The sequence below is a fragment of the Parasteatoda tepidariorum genome, chromosome 2 (genome assembly GCF_043381705.1).
Source record: "Parasteatoda tepidariorum isolate YZ-2023 chromosome 2, CAS_Ptep_4.0, whole genome shotgun sequence".
NCBI lineage: Eukaryota > Metazoa > Arthropoda > Arachnida > Araneae > Theridiidae > Parasteatoda > Parasteatoda tepidariorum.
Window position 1 is genome coordinate 32483878 of NC_092205.1, and position 15648 is coordinate 32499525.

At 27.2% G+C, this 15648-nt stretch overlaps 1 protein-coding gene and 1 non-coding gene across 5 annotated transcripts in view; both read left to right on the top strand.

The window, feature by feature from the left end:
• Positions 1–15648, top strand: part of LOC107436947 (potassium voltage-gated channel protein Shaw) — a 279381-nt gene that overhangs the window by 116095 nt on the left and 147638 nt on the right. The window lies entirely within an intron of this gene.
• TRNAV-UAC (transfer RNA valine (anticodon UAC)) lies at positions 10171–10243 on the top strand. Its single transcript has one exon. It is a non-coding gene; the product is annotated as a tRNA-Val (tRNA).

The following is a 15648-nucleotide window of genomic DNA, read 5'->3' on the forward strand; positions in this document are numbered from 1 at the left end:
AGATCGGCAAATATATATATTAAATAGAAAAAAACGTCATTTGTAGATAAGCTTGTAATGAATTAAAATTTAAGAAAAAACAACTTTTAATGAACAAAAGTCTGGTGCTTACGAGACAAATTGAGAAATAACGGTTAGCATTCCTCCATGCTCATAGTTTTCCGGAAATTCTAGTTATTAACATTGTAATTCTTATTTCCACACATCTAGTAAAGATATAAAGCTGAAAATTAATTTATCTGAATAAATAATTTTTATGCAATGCTTTAAAACATCATGATAAAATTAACGAATTTTACTTTAAAGCATAAAAGTACTCAAAAATACAAAAGTACGTAAAGCATAAAAGCTCAAAGTAATTTTTTTTTCTTTTTTTGTATATAAGTATGCACATAAATAAACTAATTCTCTTTTAAATTTAATTATTTTTATTTATCGAGTTTATATTTTTTGGTTACATTATTTCTCGGTTGATAGCTAAAAATAATATTTATTTCATAACAGATTAAAATGTTGTGATTTAATTTATGGAAATCCAGAAAATAAAATGTTATATCGATCTATAATCCTTTTTCTTCTTCTTCTTGGCTTTGTTTAACTTATACAATGTATATTTACAAAACATACGACTCTAAAATATTTTCATTCTTAAATTTTAACAGTTATTATTTTAGTTTAAACTTCGTTTTCATAATATTGAGTAAATATATTAAAACTAAGCAAAAACAATTAATTGAAACAAGACTTTTGTATATTGTTTTAAATTTTAAAAAAGGATAGTTGTTAGCAATAAAACTGGAATTTATTAATTGTAGATGCTAAAATCTAAGCATACATCAATTCGCTTTGTCTTACGAATGCATTTATAAAAGTACAAATAAATATCATAACCTTTTGTTGCAATAAACCATTTTTTCGAATTTCTATCTTGTTTGAATTCTTTCATATAAATAGCAAATAACTTTATGCACTGCGTCCAAAGATATATTAATTCTTGAAATAAAAATATTACAGAAAATATTATTTTAAATACATGCAAAAACAAATGTAGTGATTATTTTGATTAATTTCTTTTTTTTATAAACAGAATTGTACTTACTTTTATTCAGTTAGAGTAAAAATGGTTACACAACGAAAGATATTTCAATTTTATCGTATTCTAAAATTAACGTATTTCGTTCAGATTTCAAACGCAGCTGTAGAATAAAAAAAAATAAATAACAATGCATTACAACTCAAGTTAAAATATTTAATGAAAACAAGTGATATTGCTAAAGCAATGTTTTTTCTCTTCATTTTTCTCATTTCAGAGTCGTAAAGCTCAGAGTTACAAAGCAAAACTTCGCATCAAATTTACCTTTTTTCAAATTAATATTGTAAATAAGTGTCTTAGATTTCGCAAAGTAGATTGTTGGTGCCTGATTGTACTTCATTTTTAATTTTCCTCTCTATGACTGAATTGAAATATATATTCTATCTTTATTTGAAGCGAAATAACACTATTGTGCATGACTTGTTGATAATATTTTAAATTAAATGCATTTTTTACATTTAGCACTTTTAATTCTATTTTTATGAAAGAAATTATTGAAGAGGAGATAAAAGTGTGGAAAATATTTCATCGATTTTGTAACCGTACCTAGAAATGAATAAAAAAATTAATAAATGAAAAAATTAAATGAAAATTTTTAATTAAGTTTTAATTATAATTTATAATTAAATTAATCTCCTAAATTTAATTATAATTTTAATTAAATTTAGGAAATATTTTAGAAAGACTTTACAAAACCTGCTACAATAAAATTTCCCTGGCAATTATCTGGAGAAAAAAAATTATATTTCATTCAAGATATCCAGATTTTAATCACTAACTCTAAACAATTTTGAAGCTATGTCTAAACTATACTCAAGTCAAAATTTTTATTGGTTTTTCAATGATGGACCAACATAATCTGAATGGTAAACATCAATAATTCCATAATGAACCATTATATTTTTTTAAGATGACGAACATAAGTAACCATCACCTCATTGTAGGAAGAATTATTAAGCAGCAATTCGTATTTTATTTTTTAAATAAACATGAATTTTGTACTGAATATCTTCAATAAAATTCAATATTTAGAAACTAAATTTCTAATTTTAGTGAACAATGGCATCTGACATTTTTTTCAGGTTTTAATGTACCTTAATTTCTCTAACTATTAATTAGTTAAACAAAATAATTCCGCATTACTTTTTTCTTTCGCTTACTTTTCTTCAACGGTCATTTATTTCCTCTTCTTCATATCCAGTATGGTGAACTCTGCTTGCTTTTTTCTTTTCTCAGAAACATTATTCTTGTCGTGCGACCACAAATGTTTCAAAGAGACCCACGAGACAAAGATATGGAATACATAACAATCGGTGAAAAAAAAAGCAAGTATACTGAGTGCTTGATTTAGTTCGATTTGATTATTCCCTATCTGTATTTCTTAACTGAATAAATACATTTTTATTAATTTAATAAGATTAATTTTATTTAAACAGGGATTTATGTTAATGGCTCAACAACGAAATAGTTTGTGAATAAATCATTGATTCTAAGTACTTGATTTAGATTNTATATTATTAGTTACAAGAAAAAAACTAAATAGAAATAATGCAAAAATTAAAAATTTTTTTCATCAGATGCATTTTATCTATTTCAAAGAACTTATTATTCTTATGCATATCTTTAAATGTATAAGTCAAATCTTTTTTGTTGCTCTTTTTTATTATTTTCATGTTCTTTAAGTGTTTTTCAGTATTACGAGTATTAATTAATTGCAACTCGAGTTTAACTATTTTATGGGAACAAGCGATATTGTATAAACAATTTCCTTATTTGTTTCTAATTTTTTTCCTTTTTGGGGTGCAATTTTAAGAGTTTCAAACCAAGAATTTGTTTCAAATTTAACTTTGTTTTAGATTAAAATGGTAATAAAGAGGGGTGGCTTTCCTAAGGTAGATTGCTGGTGGCTGATTGTTTATGATCCTTGGTTCTTCCATAAATATTTCCTATATGTCTGAAAAGAAATATGCATTCATACTTTTCAGAAATATGTATTCATATTATTTGAAGCAAAATAATTCTATCATACAAGAATCATTTATAATATTTTAAACTACATACATTTATTTTATATTAAATAGTTTTAAATCTACTTTTACGAAGGAAATTTTTGATAAAACAGTGACGAAAAATGCAGGGAAAAAAGTATCTCGGTTTCGTGATTAATAAATAAAATATTAACTTGTAAAACTAATTCAAAGGACTATCATTTGTTCGAAATTTTTAATTAAATTTGGAAAATAAAATAAGAAATACTTTAAAGCTTCTGCTAGAAAATAGAATTAAATAAAACTCTCCCGGCAAATTTTTAAAAAAAAATTATTTTATACAAAATTTTGATGTCTGAATGCAAAACTCTTAACATATTTTGAAACTATATCTGAACCTAGATCTGAACTATATATATATTCTATAATTTTTAAAGCAACGCATTTTATGCAAAAATTCAATCTTTAATTAAAGAAAAGTTATTTTAATTGTTTTTAGAGTGAATACTATTTAAAATAATAAAATTTTTTTATCTAAATTTCTAATATTAAAACATTTCCGAGGAATCTGAAGCTTTTTTTGTTGCCTTTAATATACTTTGATTTATTCCGCCGTTATTGAATTAAACGAAATAAGCGAACTGTATTTCTTTTAAAATAAGGATTTTGATAAATTGCTTTACTTTTATTGAGTTTAATACTTTTACGACAATTAGTTTACCTTAAATAAAGCACTCTTCAGTTACTGCCCCTGTTAGTGAACATTTTATTTTAATGCATAAAAACTGTATAAAGAAAACAAATAATGATGCGTGAAACATAAATTTTGTGATATACTTGGTACTTTTCATGTTGTCTTAACTTTATTTGTCAGCAGTTCAATGATAAACTTATTTTATTTAGAATGCTTCTCTGACTACTTTGATGTATTCAAACTACTATCATTCAACTGTAGTTCTATGTACTGAACGGTAAAATACGAGTACTAATTCATACATTTATTGTATGATTTAAGAAATCGATGAGTATAATTTAGAGTGAAATAAAATTTACTTGAAACCTTTTTAAAATAAGCTCTTGACATTAAATCATGTATTTAGTGTAATTGGATTAAATAGTGTGGTAAATAGTTTAAAGAAATGAAAAATATAATCTTTGATGCAATAAAAACATAATCAGAAATTATAAGCCTTTTTCCACGTGGTACATTTAATCGCTTTCAAACAACGTAATGTCCTTACTTATTATTTTAACTGTATAAGCCAAATATTTTTTACTGGTGGGCTTTCAAAACAATCATTCAAATCCATATAAAAACTTTTTTTTTAAAAAAAAATTATATCTTTTTAGTAAATACTAAGTCATTAAAATAAATTTTGAATCAAATAAATGACATGTAATTCGCTAAACCTATTAGAAATATGCTATAGCATAAAATCTTAAAGCGTAACAGCACGATTGAGACTCATTTTTTAATGAATAACTAATAAAAATAATAAAACGAATAAATTCGAGATATAAATCAAAAATCGTCAAATAAATTCGTAATATATAAATTCGTGAAAAAAAGCGCTTTCAACAAAATACTAAAATAGAGATCTATCGACAAAGACTACTCACTTCTGCCTAGCTTAAGGTTATTTCAGTTTTCGTTTTTAAAATCGCTATACGTTGAGCCACCTCAGCTAGATTTGGCATGTGACATTTTTAGCGGCAATCATTGGTCGATTTTCTAGCGTTGCCATTCGGGGAGTTGTAATGAGGCTTTTTTGTCGCCGTGTAAGAGAAATATATAGTATATAGATTGTGCTTTTCATTTTTTTTTTCTTCTTGTAAGCGTATTTTAGAAAAACGTGGCTTTAATGTAATACGGGAATTACTTAACAGCAATAATTAATTATAAAAATCACCTTACACGTTTTTCATATTTGCACTGAGAAAAAAAAGTTTTGTCATAAAAACCAGAATATGGTAAAATTTACCATGTTGGGATGTTTTTGCCATGTTTACCAAATAACCTCTGTGGGACCGCCAGACAGCTCGGCAATTTTCGTCAAAGCACTTGGGGAAATATTTTGGTAAAATTAAAATTAAAATAGGGTTTTACGATACGGGATAAAATCTAACAAATGTGGTAAAAGTTGCTAATTTTATCATGACACCTTAGAGCATGGTTTAAAAACCATTTATTAAATAAAATTTAATTCTTAGTTTAGTTTATTCCATTAATTTTGTGATAATAAAAATAATAATTTTGGTAAACAGAATTAGTGGTACTCTGTTCCGTTGCTATATGAACCGAAAAATTATCAAATTAATTGTTTAAATATCGAATAATTTTATTTTCATTACCAGAAATATGTTTGATTTTTTCTTCTTTTTTTTAAGTCAGAAAGTTCATTATCATACAGTTTGGTAATTTTACCAGAATTATTTTTCCATGTGGGAAAAATATTTTCTCTATTGTTGCATAGTTTTTTCTCTATTTTAAATTTTTTTTACAGGCATGAAATGTTATAAGAAGAAAAAAACAATAGCTCTGCTTAAAATAATATCATGAATAACGAGTAAGGATTAATTTAATTTAATTATGTATTCATTTTGCTCTGAAAATTTGGCTATGTATGACTTATTTAAAATTGAAATAAAATATAAAAAAATGTAATTATTTTTCAGTTTTTTTTACAATATATATATATATATATATATATATATATATACTGCNATATATATACATATATAGCCGGGCTATGCGATGCAATTAAGAATTACAATTTGTTGTAAGCTTTACATCTGCTTTTAAATTGCTATAAGAATTACAGTTTGTTGTAAGTAGAGTTTCCTCTATCATTTTATTTGTTTCTTTCTTTTATCTGAAGTAAGGCTAGAGGGGAGAAAATGTAAATATTGAAAATGGCTTACTTAATATTTACTAATCAACACCCACCTTTTGCAGTTAAGCCACTGGAAGTCCTGACTAGTATGGATGTGCTTCGTTGAAGAGATGCTTGCCTTTTTTTTTTGTAGGCTGTGGTCCAAGACAATGCATGTTTTCAAGTGTTCAAAATTAAATGTTTGATAGGAACTCTGTGGAAGACAAGACGTGGAATTAGTAGAGGTGAGAGGCAAGATAATCATGTTTTGGTTTTCATCTTAAAGGCTGTCACTAGTCTAAGGACCACTGAGATGAGAATTCTCAATTGTTTGCCCAAGCAGAGTTCTCTTAGTTGCTAATAATGTCACTTTTTGATCACAATTTTATTTGAGCTTTAAAGGAATCGATGATGATCGAATGTTTAGATTCGGGGAGGCCTGTTCCCTGCTTTTCTAATTTGTGAGCCATTTTGTTACTTCTTTTGTTGATTAGACTCTGGGTTCATTGGACATTTATTGTTCTATAAGAAAAGTTCAGTTTTTGTTAAGGTCGATGTTTTTTAAGAAGTCTGCTGAGAAATGCTCGAAAGGTTTTATATCACGGCTTGATGTCAATTTAGCTTACAGTGAAATTTTAAACAGTTGGCGAATGGGTATTATAGCTATTTTGGGTAATGGATATTATGGGTTTCATTCAACAAGCATTATAAAAATTTTCGTACCAAGTTACGGAATAAAGTAACTGCCTTTGGGTACCCCATAATATACCCTATTATACCCAAAATAATATACCCTATTTTTTATAGTATTATTTTTTTTAATTTCAGTGATTTTATAGTAGCTTTTACTGTTAAAAATATAGTATATCATATATTTTGTTCCGTAACATGTTACGGTAAAAATGGATTTTACGTTAACAAGTACCGTATTTGAATTTTTTACACTGTGTATGTTGACTACAGCGTTAACATGATTGCTAAGTAAATAAGAAAACTGTATTTTTATAGTAATTTAATAAGGATATATTTACTTGTATTTTGCACTGTGTTTATTTCTTTATATACTTCTCATTGAAATAAATTTGATTATATTATTTTTTCACAATGCATTTATTCACACACAGAGGCTTTTGTACCAGCTTATTTTAATTCGGTTTGAGAAAAAACTATCTGTTTACAATTATACAATTAGTTTAAATTCTTCTTCAGTTGGTTATTTTCGATGACGTTTCATAATTCTTGCAATGTTTTACTTTCGATTAGAGTATATTCTTTATTCTATTTCTTTTGCTCTTTCGATCATGCCTTTAATTTACAACAAAACTTAGAAATATATTTTTTACGTCTGACTCAATTATGTTAAATTATATTCTTAAAAAAAATTGACAACATTCTATTACAGTATATCCACTTTATAAGATTCTATTCGATGTGAATATTCGATATTTCCTGAATTGGTTTGATTCTATTCTTTTCAATCCTGCAATTTAATTGTATTCGTTTAAATTGCTTGCATCCTGTTACATTTCATTCATTTTTTCTCAATTATCTTAAATTTAAAAATGTTTAAATAATTTGATATGTTTATATTCATTTCATTGTTTATACATTTCATTGTTACATTTCATTGTTAATATTTAATTACATTTCATGATTTGAATCTAATCGCATTTGATCATTGATATTGATTTACATTTAATTGTTACTATACAACTACATTCAATTTTATTCATTATATTTAGATTAAATTGTATTATATTCATTGGTGATCAATGAAATTCCATTCGTTTACGTACTCTTTGACTGCGAGAAAACATGTTCCAGTAGTATTAACAATAAAATGCTTTAAGTAAAGGCATTTGAATTTCCTTTGTACAACTTTTATATAATTGACAGAGTTTATATGTTGCTTTATGAAAGGAATGTGTGATCTTGTATATCGTAAAAAAATCAATATTTGTTTCGTTACAATTCTATTTTAGTTTCATGTCCACATAAGAAATTCTACTATCATTCAAATTTTAACTTAACAAAAAGTTTGCTATTTGAGTCTCAAAATGTGCTTAGTAAATGTTTACATATTTTGAATGTTTATTTTTAAGAAATAACATAAAAAACTTGTTGTAAAAATTTTAGAAAATTTCAGAAAACGTATTCTGGAAATATTTTTATCCTGGTGTTTGCCTTTTTTTCTTGCAATTAAAACTTACAGTGCGCAAAAAAATAAATTCTCTGAATAACTTTTGTTCTGATGATTGGATTTTCACACTCTAGGACAATCTTAATGGCTCGTAGGGGTTATCTCAAATATGCTAACTAATAATTGCAGACAATATTTGAAGTTACGAAATCAGACACAAAAACGTACTTTCTCTTAATAAACATACATTTTTTTCGACGGATTCAAATTTCTGACCCCCAAAAAATAGGGAGTAGCCGTAATCTAAGAATTATGGTTCGAATAGTTTGGTCAGATGAGAGTTTCAAAGTTTGAACCCCCTAATATTAATTTTACTTTTGGCGTATTTCACCATATGTCGAGAATTTAAATATTTTTTATACTCAATAATAAAATTCGTTTATCCAAAGATAATTTTACATATAAAAAATCATAGAATTGAAAAATAACTTTTAGTAAATATTTATTGCTTTTTGTAATTTTATTTAAGAATGATCGAAAAAATTTTGAATTGCAAGGTATAAAATTTTCTGCATCATGTATAAGAATATAAGTTATTTGCATGTCGAAATACAAAATTTAAGTGAAATCGATCCAATAGTTCCTAATAAATAAATTTTGAAACAGTCATGCTTTTAAAATTTGATTTGACAGAAAATTTTTGACCGATTTCGCTCGAATTTTTCATTTCGTCATGTAAAATTAAAACCTTTGAAATGATCCCTTTCAATCCAAAGTAGTTTTGTCTCATTCTTAATGAAAAATAGTAAAGAAATAATGAAGAACATGAAATAAAGAAAAATAATAAGATTTACTAAAAGTAATTTCTTGCACTAAAATATCTTTGGATAAATGAGTTACATAATTGAGTGTAAATTTTATTCTAATTCACTTAAAACCTTTTCGAGATATAGAGAAATACGCAAAAAGTAAATTAACATTAAGGGGTAAAAACTTTAAAACACTCTTCTTGCCAAACTATTGGGACCACATTTCCCAGATTGCTGCTATCCCTTATATTTTGGGGGTCAGAAATCCAAATTCATCGAAAAGAAAAGTATGTAAATTTAGAGAAAGTATGTTTTTGTATCTGATTTCGTAACTTGAAATATCATCTGCACTTATTAATTAGCATATTTGAGGTTGAACCCCTCGAGCCATTAAAATTGAAACCTAGAAAGTGAAAATCTGATCATTAGATCAAAAGTTATTTAGGTTGTTCCATTTTTTTCCTACAAGCATAAACCTTAATTTTAGATTACTTATTAAACATATTACCAAACCACTGACATGTGGTTTCAGGAATTATTTGTTGATATAATTTTCAGTATTTATAAACTCGATAATACTGTCGTGAAATATGATGAAGCGGGTATTTTATGCATGAAATTTTCCAGAGCATTGGAACAGATATTAAGCTTTGATGACAGCATTTAATGGATGACTGGATAATGGGATGAAATTTTCTCGTGAGTCACTGCACTGCTTTTCCTACCAGAGAATCTATAAAATGTTCGGCTTTTGTGGATCATTTGGTAAGAGATTCTATTGAAAGACACAATGGGAGAATAATTTATCGGATATATTTTGAAAGCTTTTAAATGCTTGAGATTTTGTAAGTCAAAATTTACTGTTTTAAGAAACCACGTTTTTCATGGATTAACTTTTTTTTAGATTAAAAATCATAATAAGTAAATTGAGACAATAATTTAGACAACTCTTTTTCATAAACGGAAGAATATTTAATAATAAAGTATAAAAAGATTAGTAAATTTTGTTGGACTCTATAAAACGAGTATTTGAACTGTATAAATTTTGAAAGCTGTGAACTACTTGAGCTTTTGTAAGTCAATACTTATTGCTTTAAGAAATCACTTTTTCACGAATTACCTTTTTTTCAGTTTAAAATCCAAAAAGAAAATTAAGATATTAATTTAGACAATTTTTTTTTATAAACGGTTCATAACTGAAATAAATAGGTTCATAACTGAATGAAGAAGTAGGAAAGCGTATAAAGCCCAATCATTTTATTTTATAGGTTCCCTAGTGTAGTGGTTATCACGTTTGCTTTACACGCAAAAGGTCCCCAGTTCGATCCTGGGCGGAACCAAGAAGCATATTTTACCTCTGAGGGTACCGATCCAGGAGTTTCCTTGTCTTCTGGATCGGTTCAAAATTACAAGGCTACGGCGTTGAACATTAGTAGTCGTAAACCCAAAAATTGGGTCAGCTGTTCAACGGCGGTCATAAAATAAAATAAAAAAATAAAATCTTTTTATTTGGCTGATATTATTTTTGTACTACTCAAGTGGTAAAAGAATTGAAAGTTAACCAAAATGTGTGCTAATTCTGTAAATTATTTACATTTTTAAAGGATTACGTAACATACTTTTAACGCAATCAATAACTTAAAAGTTTAATTAACAGCGACACAGGAAAAATATTGCAAATCGAATTACGGTAAAAAGCAGGGTTTCGGTACTTTCTACAATAAAATCCATTTTTACCGGCACATGTTGCGGAATAAAAAACCGATATAACGTAATTTATACTGAAAAAAGTACCTTTAATTCACTAGAGCACTCTAATTAAAGAAATATCACTGTATTTTACTGTAAAAATAGATTTTATGTTAAAATAGATTTTACGGAGAAGCACTGAAAATGCCGATGCTTTATACCGTGATTTGATTCGGAAATTTTTACAGTGTATAAAAATACTTGTAAAATGAGTTCAATTTCATTTCAATTCAGTCTATATCTCAAACTAATGAAATAATAATGAGTAAATCAATTAGTAAATAATAAATTAATAATAGATTCGAAATAAGTCACATGTGTGCAATTTGCTCTGAATAAATATCGTGTATTGTTGTAAAACAATTTTTTTTAGCTTTATTCCGTTTCTTTCACAAAACAATGGCTAAAACATTTTATTTAGTTTCAAGAAAGTGTTAACTTTCGCCTTTCTAAGCACCTAATTCAACTGCATTAATTTCTTCTTTCTTCATGAAAATTTTTAATGGTTTGTTTTTGTATTTTATGATTAAGAAAACAAATAATTTTATCGATAGAATATTTAACTATCTAGCAAAATGTTCCTTAAATAATTTAAAATAAGAGAGTATAAAAACCGTTTAAATATCTATTTCAGTATTAGTTATTCAACAAGCTTTAAAAGTATTTAGAAAGCACAAAATAAACTTATTAGTAAATTTTGTTTTCCAAACTTCAGTTATAAAAGCTGATCTTTATTAACAGATTACAGCTTTATCAATGTTTAATGAAAAATGTCGAGGACAAAGTGCTAGTTCCATATTTCGACGTTACTCCCTTTAAATTAACACATCCTAACAATTGCTCTAACCGAGTAATTTTTGTAATTGTTTTAATTTATTTATTATGATAAGTGTTAATATTCACATGGAGAAAGAGATGTGCAAATTTTATCTCGATGATCTGCCACACTCTCCACTAGAGCGCAAAGTGACAGAATTAGACAGGAAGCGAGTATTAATGTCATTCTGGACATTTAACATCAGTTGGTTGCTATCGAGGTCATGCTTCAACAATTAATTTCAGTCTCTACCAAACGCTTGACCAACACGAGAAAGTGCATTAGAAAACTTAGATAGGAAGCCAAATACAGTTATCGAAATTATTTACGACATTACAGATCTATTCTAATGCATCCGAACTGGAAAGCAGATATCGAAAAAAAACTATATTTTTTTGGCACAAGCGAGTACATTTTTTCGATACACAGTTTATTTCTTTCTTAACAATAGGGCGGTGCCTAGGTTAAAGGTACTGGCTTTTCGTAGCTATATACTACTTCAACTCCAATTTTAATATCCTGTGGCTATTTTGTGGTCATTGTCTAGAATATGCCTCGTCATTAATTTCTCATACATTAAGAGTGAAATCCGTGGTAAGAATACATAAGCCTCGAGTACTGACGAGGAATTTGGAAGAGATTTAGTAAGACGGAAACCTACATTAATTGGCTGAGTAATGTTGCGTTTCTATACGTGCTTGTGTCTAGAATAATAAAAATATTTAATAATGCTGAGGATATCATAAAAGTATAAATTATTTTACTTTCTCACAAAAATATTTTTCTTGCTTCAAACATGATTCTCAATAAATGTTAAGCAGAAATATAGAAGTACAGAAATAAATTCATTCGCAATATAAAGTAACAAAAATATTCAGTTGCTAATCAGGAATTTAAATATTTACCTCAGAATAGTTAATAAAAAATAGGTATAGGACATGAAGATATTTAGTTAATCAGCAAATATTTTCAATTACAAAAACATTAACATCATTATAAACTTTAGAAGCTCCTAATAAGATGTAAATAAATTCTCAATGAAAATTCTTTAGATTTCTAGCAGCATTTACAACATTCATGTTGCGTTTCATTTTAAACATTAATTTCTATTGTAAAAAAAAACTCTAAATTCATATTTGTTTTAAACATGCCGAACTTAACAAACTCAGCAATTATCAAACTATTCCTCTCTATTTTTAAAAAATTAATTTAAATATGTCGTATTAAAACTTTTTATAGAAAAGTAATTCTTTAAAACATGACTCTTTTTGGTCGGGATAAATCTAAATTAAAAACAAAAAATTTAATTATATTTCTATGATTATTCGCGTTATGTGTGCGCTTTTTAATAAAACTTTGCAAATCAAGATTTAATAATAATTGTCTTTATTAAAATTTAATACAATTATTCATATCGTTAAATATAACGTTTATTCATATCGTTCTTCCATTTTTTTAGAAGTAAAAAATTAGGTTTATTTTCTTAATATTTAGGTAATTTTAAATATTGTACATATACGATCTACTTTTCAACACTATCTTTAATTTCATCGTTGGAGTTAAATAGCTTTCCGATCAAATGTGTTTCCGGCTTCAAAAAAGTATTGTAGGAAAAGATGTTTTCCTACAATACTCTTGATTGCTGTGATTAAACTAATGATGATTCAGGTCAGACAATGTTGAGTTTCAATGTTTTCTGAAGAACAGAACGGGAATTTAGTATGGCATAGGGTTGCAAAGGAAAATCTAATTTGAACAGTGGGACAAATCAACATCTCTTAGAGGAGCGAAAGATTTTGCACGCATCAATCTAGTAATCCGACGTAAAGAACATTAACTTCGAATTCGGAGGAAAATAAGAAAGATATCGCAATGTCGGGACTGCGAAACTGTGCTGTAGGGTAAGTAAGATAAATTTTACTACGATCGGACTACTAAAGGATCGAGTTTCTCGATTGTGGTAATTTGTGCGAAGGTTTCATTCAGCTTATTTCTCAGATTCACCTTATTATCAAAAGGTGCTTTTCCGCTTATTTCTTCTACCAAATACAGAACAACTAAAATTATGCTAGATAGGGAAAACTACACATTGTTTAAACTTTGGATTCTGAAAATGACCAAAATTGGAAGTAGACTACTATTCAAATAAAACTTTCTTCGAAAAATTCCACAGCATCGTTAAGAATGCAGAAAACGCATCAAATTACGCTATGAAGCACCGGCACTTTGGTTGCATCATTCATAATTTCCATTTTGCTGTAAAATTTATTTTTACCCTAAAATATTATACTGCAATGTTTAAAGGAATATTAGAGTGATACTTTATGTTGTTGTTGTTTCTAATGACACTTGCCACACGGGCAAGCCTGATTGGTGAAATCGAGCAAATTTAAGGATCTTGATTTTAAGTGGTTTCTTGATTTTAAGTGGCGCCATCTATGGCCAAGAATTCGACTTCTGCCACACCATACGTGGCACCCGTTTACAGGGTGGACCCATTCATACATCCATTCATTCATCCACAAATCGTAATTTTGACCATAATCAGAGAACGATCCATCTCCATTCCAGTACCACCAGAGGTATTGATTTGTTATGGGAACATGGAGGACTTTTGCGACTCGACAGATTTATCGTGTATCAGTCACTTTACTACACGGGGAGTCTTTGGTCGGCGGGGTTCGAACCCACGAACTCTCGGACCTGGGCCCAGCGACCTACTTAGTGATATTTTATAAACGAAAGATTAAGATTTTTTAATAATTAACTAATAAGACGAATAAAATTTATTAGATTAAATTATGCAATGAAGTTTTTTGTCAATGACTGCATTTGCTCTCCTTAGCTGAGAATAAATAAAATATTAAGCTTTTATATAAAATTTGATGAAAGATAATATTAAAGAGCATAGTAGGACGTGATTATAGTTAAGTAGTTTATCAGAAAATTTCAGTATTAACGGTGTCTTTTTTCTTTTATAAGCCATAATAGGAGAGATTTATCGTATATGTTTGAAAGCTATGAAACATATTTCTCCACGCCACAATCAGAGAGAAAATTATCAGATTAATTTGAAAGTTATTCAACATGCTTCTTCCAAGCCATAATATGAGAGTAAAATAAGTACTCTAAGAAATTCCGGATGAAATTAAGGTACAAAGTACCGGCGAGCATCATCCATGATTCCATTTTACCATGAATTGCATTTTTAATCTTGAAATATTATACTTATGATTTTACGGTAATTATTACTCTAGAAATGAAGGGGAGTCATATTTTTTGTTCCAGTAAAAATGAATTTTAGATTAGCACTAGCACTCTCAATGCTTCAATTTTCTGATATTTTTATAAATCTGAATATTGCGCTATCCAAACATTGCCAATCCGTATTTGTGTTACTTCTCGAAATACTAATGAGAAAAAGATGGTCACAAACGCTTTTAATTTTCCTAAATATATAGTATTTCGTTATGTAATTTATGTCAGTTTTATAATTAGCATAGAAGGTGTTTGCTAAAGATGGGAAAAATATTAGCCATGCGTAACAATAAACGTATTAGTTAAAAACAATAATAATTATATGCAACGAACTCAGAACAGCTTTTAACGTAGTTTTTTATTAGCTTATAATTCTTTGCTAATCTTAAGCTCAGATAGCTTATTATTTACTGAAAAAAGTTATTTTATGTGATGATAAAGCTTATAAAGTAGAGCCTTAATAAATGTTTTTCTTTTCTTATCAAATAAAGAAAATAGTTGGGAAGATATTATTCATTTAAATGTGAAGTATTAATTTATGCAAATTGCTTTGCAAAAAGAAGGTAATAAGGACGTTCAGTAACTAATGATATGCTAAAATTAAATAAGCTGTTTTGCATCTTTTGAAATAAAGATAAGATATCCCTATTTTGAGTTTCATTTACATTTAAATTAAAGAATGTAAACTACAAAGCTAAATTCAATTCACATACGTTTTCAAGGTTGCAAATTTTCTTTTTCATAAAACAGCTTCTGAAAGAATTTTCTAATACTTAGAATAGCATTATTTAATATAAATGTTTTTTTCTTTTCATATATATATATATATATACATAACTTNACAATATTCAGGTTAAAATACACCTTACTTTAAGAAATTATTTATCAGATTAAAGTTTAAAAAAAACTCAATTTTGGTTA